Consider the following 15,210-nt stretch of genomic DNA (forward strand, 5'->3'; position numbering starts at 1 on the left):
GTGTATGGGATGAAATAGCAGATATAACAGCTCTTCCCAGTGGTTTCCTTGCCTACTTTTGTCATTTGTTTGTACCACATGCTGTTAGACACTCGAGCAGTGTCTGTGAGATACATGTCTACTCCTGTAACGCTCACCTGGTTCCCACGGGGGCGCTGGTCTAGTCTGGATTGCTGTGGCCTCTTCTAGCGTGATGCGCAGGACCCGGAACACCGATTGGACAGGACCTCCAAATCGTGCTTGCCTGGCCCGTAGGAATATCCTTCTGCAGATGAGAAAGGGGATTAACAGTCTGCAGAATAGTGTGCTAGCTCCCCCCTTTCCCCCTTCCCCCTTCGTTCCTCTCTAACTTCCTCCAAACCCCGGTTTAAGCTCACCTTATGGTTTGGAAGGATGAACTCTCCATCCTGCTTCTGGTGCAGGGGCGCGTGTTCGTCCAGTTACTTCACTGGTTTTCAGAATGGCGCTGGCAAAATCCACTTGACTTTCCTGAGCGATGCGCCGTAAGTATGAAAGTTCAAAGTTCAAGTGAGGCCCCCTTTATGTTGTCTTTCTAACCTGTGATCTGTCCTTTATTTCAGGTGCAGAATGAAGGCGATGCGTCGAGGGGTTAAACTGCCGAGGTGAGTAGTGATGAGGGCGATCCCTCTAAATGTCCTTATCATTCCCCAGAAATGTCTCTTGTCCTTTCCCCACAGGGGCTGGCGTACGGTACCTGCCAACGGGGCGGCGCTGACCCGAAATGTGGAAGAAAAGCCGGTAAGTATTATGGCTGTTAATCAGGCTTTCCTTCTGTGTTTCTTCTGCTCACCTTTTGTTTCTTCCTCTCTCCCCTAGGTGCAGAGATGTGGCGTCCGATGCTGACAGCCGCGATGGAGCCGGGAGATGTCTCGAGGACAGGTGAGTGAAGCGTGGCGCTGCAGCGAGCAACGCAATGCTTTTAAATGGAAGTCTTTCTTCAGGGATGCTGGCGAGAAGATTCCGGATGCAGTTAAGAAGTTTGAAATAGTCCTTGGTTTTCACCTTTCTCTTCTCTTCCTTCCTTGCAGGTCTTCCAGGTTCGAGGCGGGCGTGGCTGGAGTCCAGGAGCAGGAGCAGACACGGTGAGCGTTAAGCTGCAGGAAGCAGAACAACGCGAAGCATGAGCTGCTGTCTGGGCGTGGCTTAAATAGCCTCCAAAGAAGTCCCAGGTATGTATCCTTCCCCAACTAGGTATGTATCCTTCCCTGGCCACGCCCGAGTGAAAAAATAGTCCCTATGAAAAAATAGTCCCTTTCAGGTCTCCGGGAGGCCTGAAGCGTGCAGCATGGTCTGCATCAGGTAAGTGCACGAAACACCTCCCTTTATGAGCCTGGCGCCTATGGCGCCAGGACTGAGTCCAAAGAGCCCCTATAAGGGGCCGCTGGGCTTTTACCCGAGGGCATGATGCCTGCTTCCGGGGGTGCTGGGCCTGGCCTGGTGCTCCGGGGGTAGGCATCATGACAGATTTCCCCCCTTAAGGCCCCTCCCAAGGTCGTTCCTTCTGGAGGTTTCGGTTTGTTTGGGAAATTCCGATGGAACCTTTCTACCAGCCGAGGTGCATGTACGTAATCACTGGGTTCCCAAGACCTTTCCTGAGGCCCGTACCCTTTCCAATCAATTAGATAGAAAAGTTTTGATTTTGAGATCTTAGAATCCAAAATGTTCTTCACCTCGAATTCAGGCTCCCCATCTATCTAATCGGTTCTGGTGGCTTTGTTAATCTGGTTCCTGGGTGCACTGGTTTCAAAAGTGACACATGAAAAACGGGGTGAATCCGCATGTTAGCTGGTAGATCGAGCTTGACTGCCACTGGGTTGATTATAGCTTTGATCGAGTAAGGGCCTAAATACCTTGGATTAAAAGTTCGAGGCCCCTTGAGTGATAGGTGTTTGGTAGCCAACCATACTTGATCCCCTATTTGGTATGGAGGCGCCTCTCTTCGATGCAGATCCGCATTCATTTTGTATTTCCCTTTCGCATGTTGCAAATGTGCAGTTGCATCTTTGAAGGCTTGAGTAATCGCAGAATGCAAATGGTTCACTGCGGGCATTTCAAGGCTCAGAGGTGAGTCCAAGTCTGAAGTACGAAGGTGAGGTCCATATAGGGTATAAAAGGGGCTCTGACCAGTTCCAGAGTGTATCGAGTTATTGTATGCATATTCTGCCACCCATAAAATGTCCTTCCAATTACCCTCCGATTGGTGCAACATACATCGTAGATATTGTTCAAGGGTCTGGTTCGTTCTCTCCGTCTGACCATCGGTCTGTGGGTGGTGGCTGGTCGAGAGTCTTACGTCAATTTGTGCCAGTTGACAACACTTTTTCCAAAAATGAGAAATAAACTGGCTTCCCCGATCGGAGACTAGTATGGACGGGAATCCATGCAAACGGATGATATTTTCGAGGAATGCTTTGGCAAGAACAAAGGCTGAAGGTAATCCTTTCAACGGAATAAAGTGGGCCATTTTGAAAAATAAATCCACTACGACCAGAATAGTATTTTAACCATTACAAGAGGGCAGGTCCGTGATAAAATCTAGTGACAGGGTGTGCCAAGGTGCTGGTGGAATGTCTAAGGGCTGAAGAAGACCGGCGGGTCTTGTCTTTTGACCTTTGTTTTGGGCACAAACTCCACAGGACATCACGAAAGATTTAATATCCTTTCGCCAGGAAGGCCACCAGAATTGTCATTTAACCTTTTCCTCTGTTTTGGCAATTCCAGGATGTCCTTCCATCAGGGTATCATGATGACGGGAAATAACCAGTTCTTGCAATTCCTTTTCTGGCAAAAATAAGCGTCCTTGGAAGTAAGGTAAGCCATCCTTGACTGAAAAGTTAGACCCCCTTTTGATCCAATCCTGCAAGGCTGAAGAGTCCAGGAATTGTTTCACTCGTGCTTGAATGTCTTCAAGGGTTTGTAAAGTGGTTATCCCCAAAATTCTTTGTTCGGGAATTATCGGCACAGGTTCTGAGTTTGTGTCTATTTCTTCCATTCCAATTCGGGATAGAGCGTCCGCCTTACCATTCTTATAGCCCGGGCGGTAGGTGATTACAAAATCGAACTCAGCAAAGAACAAAGCCCATCGGAGCTGTCGAGACGATTGAGCCTTGGCAGTTTTTAAATATTGTAAATTTCGGTGATCAGTGATCACGGTGATGGTATGCGGGGCGCCGAGGAGATAATGCCGCCAAGCCTTGAAGGCGGACTTAATGGCTAATAGTTCCTTATCGGTGATCGCATAATTTATCTCCGGCGGCGAGAACTTTCTGGACCAAAATGCTACGGGGTGCAGTTGATTGGTTTCAGGGTCTCTCTGAGACAGGACAGCTCCCATGGCTAAGCTGGACGCGTCGGTTTCGACTATATATGGGAGATCGGGACGCGGGTGCTTCAAAATAGGTGCGGACGTGAACTTAGCTTTCAACTCCTGAAAGGCCTGTTCGGCTTCCTCGGTCCATTCAAAACGTTTATTTTTTCGCAAGAGTGCAGTGATGGGTTGCACCACACGTGAAAACTCCGGGATAAACCTGCAATAAAAGTTGGCAAAACCAAGCATGCTTTGGACACCTTTCACCGAACTAGGTGATGGCCATTTGAGGATGGCATCCACTTTCCGTGAATCCATTCGGACCCCTTTAGGTGTCAGGATGAATCCGAGAAACTCAACCTCGGTGGTATGGAAAACACATTTTTCCAGCTTGGCAAACAGTTTGTGCTGGCGCAGTTTCTCTAGGACGGCCCTGACATGCTTTCTGTGATCAGATTCCGAAGAGGAGTACACAAGAATGTCATCGATATACATGACAACACAGACATCGGTGAGTTCCCGAAGGACATCGTTCATGAAGAATTGGAAGGCTGCAGGTGCGTTGCACAACCCGAAAGGCATCACCTGGTATTCGAATAGTCCATATTTTGTACGGAAGGCCGTCTTCCATTCGTCGCCTTCTTTTACTCGTACCAGATGATAAGCCCCCCGGAGATCTAACTTGGTGTATACGCAAGCGTCCTTCACCTGGTCAAGGAGTTCAGGGATCAGAGGCAGAGGGTAACGATTTTTAACTGTTATCTGGTTCAATGCGCGGTAATCGATACAAGTTCTAAGGTCGCCTTCTTTTTTAGGCACGAAGAACAAAGCTGAGGATGCCGGGGACTTTGACGGGCGAATGAAACCATTGGCGAGGTATTGATCTAAATATTGTCTCAAATGCAGATTCTCTGGTTTAGTAAGGGTGTAAATCCTGCTACAAGGGGGTTGTGCACCGGGCACCAGATCGATTTGGCAATCGTACGATCTGTGGGGAGGTAACGTGTTGGCCTGTTCCTTTTGGAAGACGTCCTGAAAGTCTTGGTACTCTGGAGGTAGTTGCACGGGGACAGAGGTTACTGATGCTAGATTAATCTTTGGATTTTCTGGGTAGCAGATTTGTGCACAATCCGGGAAGGTTATTCTCTTCGCTCGCCAATCAATTCGAGGATTATGTGTCTCTAACCAAGGGATTCCGAGAATAAGCTGAAACTGTGGAGCCTTGATTAAATCAAACACAACTGCCTCCCGATGGCCATCCGGACCTACAAGTGTCACCTCAGCTGTGGAATGTGTTACCGGTCCAGAGGCAATTTCGGTTCCATCTACTGTGGTGAGGACATCTTTGTTGGTTTTAGGACGCAGAGGGAGGTTTATCCTAGAGACCAATTCTCGATCCACATAGTTTCCCATAGCCCCGCTATCGATGTATGCCTTTATAGCATGCAACAGTTTAGACTGTTCCGGATCTACGAGGACCATTGGCACAATCAAATGCGAGGTCTGAGAGTTAGTTTTCAAGCTCGGCAAGTGGACCCCTACGCTTGCCGGGCGTGGTCGTTTCCCGATACAGAGTTTCCATGGATTTTATCAGCGGCTCCTACCACCTTCTTGGGCGGCTTAACAGGGCAATCTCGTAGAAAGTGTCCAGAGAACCCACAATAAAGGCATAATTGCATCTGTCATCTTCTTTCCTGTTCTTTTTGAGTTAGGGGTCCTTTAACACCTCCGATTTGCATAGGCTCCGAGGCATCAGCCCCCTTGGGGTTAGCGTGGGTCTTGGCCAACACTCGGGTTTCAAACTTGGACCGATCTGCTTTTCTGTTTTGCAGCCTGTGATCCAATTGGACCACTAAGTCTATATATTCAGTGCATTCTTGGGGCGGATTTACAACTTGTGCCAGGACATCTTTAAGTTCTCCACGTAGACCTTGATAGAATAACGTGATTCTTTTATCCTCTGGCCAACCAGTTTCCACAATTAGTCTATTGAAGGTTGCAATGTAGGATAGAAGGTCTTGATTGCCCTGTCGCAGAGATAGAAGTTCGTCATCCAGAGCCTGTCCCTGGGAGTGTTGGGCAAATAACCTTTCCATGCTTGTTTGAAATCCTTGAAAATCACGAAGAATCGGGTCATCTTGAGTTACCAGTGGGACTGACCAATCGGCAGCACAGCCGCTGAGATATGACAACACAAAGGCTACCTTGGTCTGATCATTAGGGAAGGCCCCAGGTCTGCATAGGAAGTGCAAACGACACTGATTCATGAATACGGCGAATCGTTTGGGGTCCCCAGCAAAGGGTTCAGGTGGGGCCAGCAGCATGTTTCCAGGTAGATTAATCTGCACTGGGTTACTGGAAACCACAGGAGCGGGGTTCCCCCCGGAACCGGGTAAAGGAGTTCGTCCAGCTTGACCTTGCAAAAGCTGTCTAGCCAGGTCATCAGCTCTATCCTTTATTACAATCACTTCCCTCCTGAGGGCACTAGTCTCTTGATGAGCGGCGTGTACTTCAGCCCGTAATTCCCCCAGTAATTGGGCCAACTGGTCAGTTTCGGAAGTTTCCATAGCGCCTGGGTGGGCATTTGTAGGAAGGCTTTGCGTTCTGTAACGCTCACCTGGTTCCCACGGGGGCACTGGTCTAGTCTGGATTGCTGTGGCCTCTTCTAGCGTGATGCGCAGGACCCGGAACACCGATTGGACAGGACCTCCAAATCGTGCTTGCCTGGCCCGTAGGAATATCCTTCTGCAGATGAGAAAGGGATTAACAGTCTGCAGAATAGTGTGCTAGCTCCCCCCTTTCCCCCTTCCCCCTTCGTTCCTCTCTAACCTCCTCCAAACCCCGGTTTAAGCTCACCTTATGGTTTGGAAGGATGAACTCTCCATCCTGCTTCTGGTGCAGGGGCGCGTGTTCGTCCAGTTACTTCACTGGTTTTCAGAATGGCGCTGGCAAAATCCACTTGACTTTCCTGAGCGATGCGCCGTAAGTATGAAAGTTCAAAGTTCAAGTGAGGCCCCCTTTATGTTGTCTTTCTAACCTGTGATCTGTCCTTTATTTCAGGTGCAGAATGAAGACGAGGCGTCGAGGGGTTAAACTGCTGAGGTGAGTAGTGATGAGGGCGATCCCTCTAAATGTCCTTATCATTCCCCAGAAATGTCTCTTGTCCTTTCCCCATAGGGGCCGGGGTACAGTACCTGCCAACGGGGCGGCGCCGACCCGAAATGTGGAAGAAAAGCCGGTAAGTATTATGGCTGTTAATCAGGCTTTCCTTCTGTGTTTCTTCTGCTCACCTTTTGTTTCTTCCTCTCTCCCCTAGGTGCAGGGATGTGGCGTCCGATGCTAACAGCCGCGATGGAGCCGGGAGATGTCTCGAGGACAGGTGAGTGAAGCGTGGCGCTGCAGCGAGCAACGCAATGCTTTTAAATGGAAGTCTTTCTTCAGGGATGCTGGCGAGAAGATTCCGGATGCAGTTAAGAAGTTTGAAATAGTCCTTGGTTTTCACCTTTCTCTTCTCTTCCTTCCTTGCAGGTCTTCCAGGTTCGAGGCGGGCGTGGCTGGAGTCTAGGAGCAGGAGCAGACACGGTGAGCGTTAAGCTGCAGGAAGCAGAACAACGCGAAGCATGAGCTGCTGTCTGGGCGTGGCTTAAATAGCCTCCAAAGAAGTCCCAGGTATGTATCCTTCCCCAACTAGGTATGTATCCTTCCCTGGCCACGCCCGAGTGAAAAAATAGTCCCTATGAAAAAATAGTCCCTTTCAGGTCTCAGGGAGGCCTGAAGCCTGCAGCATGGTCTGCATCAGGTAAGTGCACGAAACACCTCCCTTTATGAGTCTGGCGCCTATGGCGCCAGGACTGATGTCCAACATGAGCCTGGCGCCAAAGGCGCCAGGACTGAGTCCAAAGAGCCCCTATAAGGGGCCGCTGGGCTTTTACCCGAGGGCATGATGCCTGCTTCCGGGGGTGCTGGGCCTGGCCTGGTGCTCCGGGGGTAGGCATCATGACAACTCCCTTCATGTCTGTGTCAACTCTGCGCTTACCTCTCCTTACCTTATCAGCAGTGTTCTCTCATCCACCTGACATGGGCATTCCACCTACTTGGGTCGGGGGAATGTTAAAAGAGGGTACAGCGTAAGCAGTATCAACAACAAATAATTGCCAAAATATGAATCCCATCAATCCACTGGGAATTAATAGACACGACATAACAATAATGTTCTTTACTGTTCCCTTCATTTCCACTTACGCTGATAGATCCTTCTAGCCTGGTGATACAGTTACCCGCCTAAAATATACAAAATAAAAGGTGCTACTGTGTTAGTATTGTCAGTGCCTTCAAGGCCCGCAGACCAAATAATCACTAATTGCAAAGACAAACACCTCCTCCCAGACCTTCCTTACTGATTGATCTCCTAATATGGCCAGCACTGGGGACTCACCATGCTGAAGTTGTGGGTATTTTTGGGCCAAGTATTCTACGAAGATAAAATAATATACTCCAGGGGATAGTGCTCTCAATCAGCTGGGTCTCCTTACAGCGTGAACAAATTGATTAGAGAAAGTGTCTGGGTGCGGGATAGAAGGTATCATGGGTGAGACACACAGTACAATCCCCACAACATTCACATAGACCCTGCATGTGCAGAAAGGGAAAATAACAAACAGACACTATATCTTTAGTCGATTTGTACAAGTATTCCAGACGCTGCTTCTGCTTCTTGGGATCGTGTGACCATTGGGTGTCAGGGTCTCCGCAGTTGGTTAAGTTCAGAACGGACTTGCAGCTCATCTAGGTGCTGAGTATTGGTCCTGTTGGCCACGGAGACTTTGTTGCCAGGTGAGGCCACTGCTTTCTAGGGCTTGATGTTCTGCAGGTGGTTCCAGACCACCTTTCTGACTAACTTGACAGCATGATCGGACACCTGCTCGACTACGTGGGGTCAAGTAAACCTAGGCGCATTCCAGCACCTTTTAAAATTTCTCAACAGTACTTCATCACCCACTTTCACAGGATGTTTCAGTTCAGAGACTTGTGGTGCGTCATCGCAGTCGATCTCTTCGCCGTCTTCTGGGCCCCCCTGGATTCGCTGTATCTGGCGAGAGATAAAAGAAGTGCTAGAAACCAGGGACGTAATGTACTCATACATTTTCTGTCCTAACACATCTGTGCTATTCTCACAATCTTCCAGTGCCCTGGTGGGAGGAGCCAGGGGAAGGTGCATGCGCCATCCAGTCACCACCTCATGGGGCGTTAAATGGTGGTCAGACCCTGGCGTATTGCACAATGCAAACAAGGCAAGGGGTAAACAGTGCAACCAACTTTTCTTGGTGTTTTGCTGAGTCTTGACTATGCACTCCTTTAGGAGTCCATTCAGGCGTTCACACATCCCATTTGCTTGTGGTGGTATACACAGGTAAACTTATGCTGAATGCCTAGCAAGGTTGTGATGTATTGGAACATTTCGTTGGCGAAGTGAGGGCTGGTGTCAGACGGCAGGACCTCACACACGCCCCATCTCATGAAAACCTCCGTGACCAGGAACTTGGTCGCTCTAGGGGCATCAGCATATGAACATGGTCTGCCTCGATCCACCGAGAGAATGGGCAAACAACCACTATCATGTAGCAGTATCCTTGTCAGACTTGGATTATATCCACGTATTCCACATGGAGATGCAGAAATGGGCGTACAGATTTTGGTATGACTCCTCTCACCACTGTCAATGTATGTCCTGCTGTAAACTGCTGATATGTCAAGCAGCTACTCACAAACTCAGTAACATGTTCATTTAAATTTGGACATAACCACATTTCTCCAATGCATGTAGCAATGACCTCCTTCCCTCTGTGTGTTGGATAGTGCAATTTTTCTAACGTTGTCTTCAATAATGCTAGTGGCATGACCACTTTCCCTGTATTGTTCTGTCACCATAAGGCATCTGTCAGAGACATTGAGCACCATCTCTTCACCCATAGCTCCTTTTCATCCTCGGGCGCAGCTCCCTGCAGTTCTATAATATGTATCTTTGGTAATACATTGTAACCCTTCTTCAGTACCATGTTTCTCGCTCCTCCCTGAGCCCTTTGTCTCTCTCTCTTTCTCTCTCAGTTCCTACAATTGCCCAAAGTACACTGCGCATTTTGCCTCAAAATCTGCTGCTTCATTCCCTCTTGAAATAGGGTCTTTCCCTTTTGTTTGGGCTTGACACTTCACTATTGCTACCCTTCTTGGATAGGCAATCACCTCGATCAATCTGTCCAATAATAGCGCATGCTGCACTGGGGTCCTGGCTGCTCTCCTGAACCCTCTCCTGAGCCATCATGCCAGTCCTGAGTGTACTGTTGATGTCACGTAAGGGGAGTTAGAATAAATCATCACCACCTTCTCTACGCTGCTAGGGCTGAATAATGGGATGGTAGCCACGCACTTGTGACCACCTCCCTTGTCCCGTCCTCCTTCAGTCTTACCACTGCAGTCCCAGTATGTCTGACCCCATCAGTTTGATCAATTGTCGAAGAACCATCAATGTAGAGCATGTCTTCCCCCTCAAGTGCATCCTCCTCTACATTGAGTGTCTCACTGAACATTTCTATGTTCTTTAATAATTTGTATTTATATAGCTTTGTGCAGTCGTGTGCATAGTCTTCTGCCTGGAGAACATCTGCCAAAAATGTTCCTGTGTTTACACTCTTGCATCTTACTATTTTCAATCCTGCATTCAATAGTATCAACTCGTACCCTGATGCTCTCTGTGTGGTCAGTGTGCTCTTTCGCTTCTGCAGTATCGCAGAGAGGGCGTGCTCCATGTAAAGAGGGGTGGTGCACCCCGTTGTTACTGCTGCTGATTTCTCCATGGCGAAGACGACAGCTAGCAAAGCTTGTTTGCACGGATAATGTCATCTTATCATGGGGTCAAGTTGTCCACTGTAGTAAGCTATTGGCTCATGGCCTATGCTTGTTCTTTGTGTCAGCACTACCGTCATCACAATACCATCAGTGTGCGGGAATAGGAAGAATTCCTTTTTGTAGTCTGGTATCCCTAGCACTGTGGCAGTGCTTATTGCTTCCTTGAGTTCCTCAGTCATCTATGTGGTCCATGTCAGTGTCTTTGTTACCCTCTGTGAATCTTTCAGGGCACACACTAGTGGCCTTGTGTATGTGCTGTAGTCAAAACCCATTCTCTGCAATAATTGCATAACCCCTAAAACTACTGCATCACCCTCACTGTGGTTGACTGAGGTGTTTTGCATATTGTCTCTGCTCTTTGTGGGGTGATCTGTTGGCCGTCCTTGAATATTGTATGTCCAATGTATAATACCTCCTTCTGACGATACTGTAACTTGGCTTTGTCTACCTTGTGCCCTTTGTCAGCTAACACCGTCAGCATGCGTACTGAATCCCTCCTGCACGGATCTTCTGTCTCACTGCAAATCAACATGTCATCTACATACTGTAAAACTGTGCTTTCCGTCTGAATGTTGCTTAGATCCATCTGGATCGATCTGTTAAAAATAGATGGTGGCTCACAGTGTCCCTGCGCTAAATGAGTGTGCTTCCACTTCTGATTTCTATACATAAAGCTGGTCAAGTCTTGTGAGTCTGGGTGTAGTGGCACTGAGAAGGATACATTCTTCAAATCGATGACCGTAAAACAGGCAGCTTCTGCCAGAATGCTGCACAAAACTGTCGCTGGGTTTGCAACTAGAGGATACTCTGCTTCTACAATATGGTTAAGAGGTCTTAGATCCTGAATGAAATGACATGACCCCCATTTGCCTTGTGCACGGGCACACTGATGGGATACTGATTCTGATGGTACCAGAATGCCTCTATCAATCAGAGCTCTGATTGTCTCATAAATGCCTTCATCTGCTTCCTTTGTTAGGGAGTACTGTTTTACTCTTGTCAAAATCGCTCCTGGCTTCAATTTAATCTTCGCTCCCCATATACTCTTTATGCAACCCACATCATAAGGACTTGTGGTCCATAAACTACTGGGTACTTTGGCCATGTCCTCCTGCCAGAATGTGGGTGGCACTCCAGCACCATTCCCATTTTCCGTGGCCTTGTAGTGTATTTGTAACCAATAGGTTAAACTCCTTTTGTACACCATCACCAGTTCCTGTCTCTCTTCCTTGAATAGTGTCATTGTCTGTCACTGTAGTTAGCCTGCATCCCTCTGCAACTACAATCATTGCTCTCCATGCGCATACTGTGTCATCCATCTCGTGCACTGAAATCCAATCCTCTCTTGCCCCCACTGCCTCTATTTCTATAGGCACTATTGTTCCTTCTGGCTCATCCAATGGTGTTTCTGGCCTGAACAGGTATTCGTTTGAAACTCACCACACTTTCCCTGCGGTGCCTGGAAGCCATGCGAAAGCAATGTCCGTCCCATACTGAAACATCTCTGGGTCCACTCGCACCCCCCTCTTTATTGTGTGTCCACAATATGCTTGGACAATCTGCCTTACATTTAACATGAGCACACTATGCCCTTGTCTGTGAATGTGATGGCCATGTTTAGTTTGCTCATGATGTCTCATCCCAGTATGTTTACAGGTGTCTGTCAAGAGTAGAGTAAAGGTAGTGATAGATTGTGATCTCCTATAGATAGTGAGATATTATCATTAAAAGGAACCACTTCCCAAGCCCCAGAGAATCCTTGAGTGTTCATGGCATCCCCTCACAATGTAAATGTTCCTTCCCTAATGCATGACCTAGTCACCCCTGTGTCAACAAGAAACGAAAATGTTTTGTCACCTATCTCCACCGCTATGAGAGGTTCCTCTGCAGGGTTGGGTGTGATCCACAGGATGGGACACAACAATTTCATCTGTGGGCTGTCCTATTGAGGGTACATGGACAACCCATTTCCTGTAAAGGGGTTGTTCCCTACCATGGTAACTCCCCACAGTAACTCCCCCCAGTCATCGGACGGGTACAGTTGCCACGTGTGCTGGCATGTCATCATTCTGTATCTGTGCTAGTTGTTGTGTGCTCCCTCTAATCTGTGGTGCTTGTAGATACTGTGGTATTGCTGCTGGCATCTGTGGTATCTGCTTCTGTGCTGGTTGTGCTTGTGCTTGCGGCATCTGTTGATATGTACCCTGTGTCTGCCCTTGTGGTTGTTAGTCCTCTGCATAATAATTGTCCTGATCCCCTTGATATGGCTGCTGACCTTGCCCTTCCCAACTCTGTTGCTTCCCTCTGAACCGACATACCCTTGATATGTTTCCTAGCTGTCCACAGGTCTAACACCGTGTTGGCTCCCTCCCTTGCCCTGAAAATGCCCCAGAAACTCCCCTGGGTTCTGCTGCACCTGTTGTCCATATCCCCAGAACCCTCCTGGAAACCCCCCTTGATTGTGATGCATCTGTGGTCTGAAGCCACGCCCCCTTTGTAGGCCCCCCTTCCTCTGAACCCCTGTTGCGGGCTGCCCAGCTCCATGTACCCTCCTCCCATGGGTGGAACAAACTGCTGCTGTTGTGATTGTTGCTGCTGCTGTGCCTGTGAGGTGGGGCTGGTTATAACTGCCCCTTCCATCGCATACTTCCTCTGTACTAGTTTCCCTTCATCTGCCTTCCTGTCCTCTGCTTTTTGCTTAACCTTCTCCTGCCATACTCTACAATGATGCCTTATCGTGACCGGTATCTCGGGCCATCCTTTCGCTTCCATCCCTACCAATTTCCTCAAACTCTTCTGAACTTGCTCTGGTAGTCCCTGCACTAATATGTGATAGAATATTGCTATTGTTTTGTCCCAAGGCACTCGAGTTTTGAGGCACCAAAGCTCTTGAATCTCCTGAATGTATTGCACAGGATCTTCATCTTCCCTCATTTTGCATGACGTAATTACGCCAATGTCTGACGTGTCTGGGTATTGTGTCCTCAATGCTTGCCATACTGCTGCCCTGCAATTTGCAAATGGTGACCCATTGTGTGCTGTTTTCTGTGTCGTCACCCCTGGGAAGCCCGCCCTCATCCATACATCACATCCATACATCCATACCTCATCGGCCGCGTCTCCTAATATTGATACTAACAGTCCCTTTACGTCACCCACTGCCAGCGTCATTTTCTCCATCTCATAAATCCACTTCCCTGCTCCAGCACTCAATGATGGTAGCTTGAATTTCACACTCTCCTTGTCTGTGTGCTTCCAGGGCACATGCTGAGGTCTCACCCCTCCTCGATCATTCAGAACAGAACTGCAAGACTTATCCTTGGCCTCAAACCCAGGGACTGCATCTCTCCGGTGCTGAAATACCTTCTCTGGCTCCCTGTGGCTGCAAGGATCAAATTCAAGAGCCTCAATGTTGCCTTCCTAAATACTGTCCCTCAGGACCCCTCCACTCATCTACCTCCAACCTTCTGCGAGTGAGCCAGTTCTCCAAGCAGAGATTTGGAGGGAGATCTCTTTCCTCAGCAGTGTCTCCCCATGGAATAGCCTCCCTGCTACCCTCCTTCTTGAGCCTGAAATTCTCAAGTTCCGGAAACTCCTCAAGACCTTCCTCGTCTCCTCTTCCTTCTCCCTCACCCTACCCTGCTAACCTAGATCTCTGCTCTTCCTTCTCTCCTTCCTTCCACACAGTTTATTGACTGGCCGCATGGTATACCTCACAGGTCCCAGGCAACCCTGCCATTCCTTCTGCACTTCCCACAAGGCCCTACACCCCACAGCACTTGTAATAAAACCTTGAGAGCTTCTCTCTCTGCATTTCACCAGTCTCTTCTGAATGGGTGCACCTTGTCCCCTATCCCTCCCTTACCCTTCTGCACTTGCACGATCTGTATAAAGCCTTGCCTGAAGATCGTTCTGTCTGTTCTCCCTTGTCTTCACCCCTTGATGTTCACTTGTAAAAACTGCGGAATCACTGCAGGCCTTTTTGCTGTATCTAAACTGTTAAATGTTTCATATTTTCTTAATCTGTCTGTGCAGACCGTTGTCGTGTCAGAAATTCAAGGGCTCTGAGTGACTGTTTGTTTTTCCCCATGTTCCTTCCCTCCTTGAGCGCTTTGAAACACTTGCCTGTGTATAGGTGCTATATAAATAAACATTACCATACCATACCTCTCTCAAATAAGGGTATCTGTGTGTATGCTGCCTCCTCCTCATGTGTCCTTCTAGTCAGTCTAATCTGTCGATCCCCCACTCGCTCTCAATGCCTGTGCATACATATACAGGTTCCAATATGGGCACTCTCCTTTTGTCGTCATAAACCGAAGACAATCATCCCCTCAAACACTCTATGGCTGTCTCCCCGCTCCTTCATTCTGGGAGATCGCTTAGTCTGTTGATGTAGGTGCTGTGTGAGGTACAAAAGTAATACGCCTGCTGTGTCTGCTCATCTGAGTCGCTTCCCCCTTTTCCCTGTGTATGCGTCCTAAACTCCCATGACACTCGTTTGTTTGTCCCCATCCCTGCTGACTGGGATCACTCCTGCTCCCTTCTCTCATCCCCACTGTATTTGTCCTCACTTTCAGACCCTGTGTTCATGTTGCTACAAAAATCTTTGGCAAAACTCAGTCTCCTCAATGTCAAGTCTGTGTTGGGCTTCATGCTGAGATCGATATCTCTCATGTCAAACTCGCAACCTCTTACCCAGGCCCCTAGACCTGCTCCTCCTCCCTCAGTTACGCCCCTACCCCGAATGTTTGTGCTGTCTGGTTTGGCCAGTCTGTCTTCCTCAAATCTGTTGCTTCCCCTATCCAGTGCTACCTGTGTCTTCACTGCCCTTATTGCTCGCTCGTCCTCCTCCCTGCACGCTCGTTCCCTTGCCAGTCTGTCCAATTGTAACTTCCTCTGTTCCCTTTCTGCTAACTTGCGTTTTTCTTGCTCTGCTATCTCTCTCTGTCTTTCTGCCTTCTCCAGCTCCCTTCCCC

This window comes from Ambystoma mexicanum, chromosome 5p, assembly GCF_040938575.1.
Source record: "Ambystoma mexicanum isolate Mex_15411 chromosome 5p, UKY_AmexF1_1, whole genome shotgun sequence".
NCBI lineage: Eukaryota > Metazoa > Chordata > Amphibia > Caudata > Ambystomatidae > Ambystoma > Ambystoma mexicanum.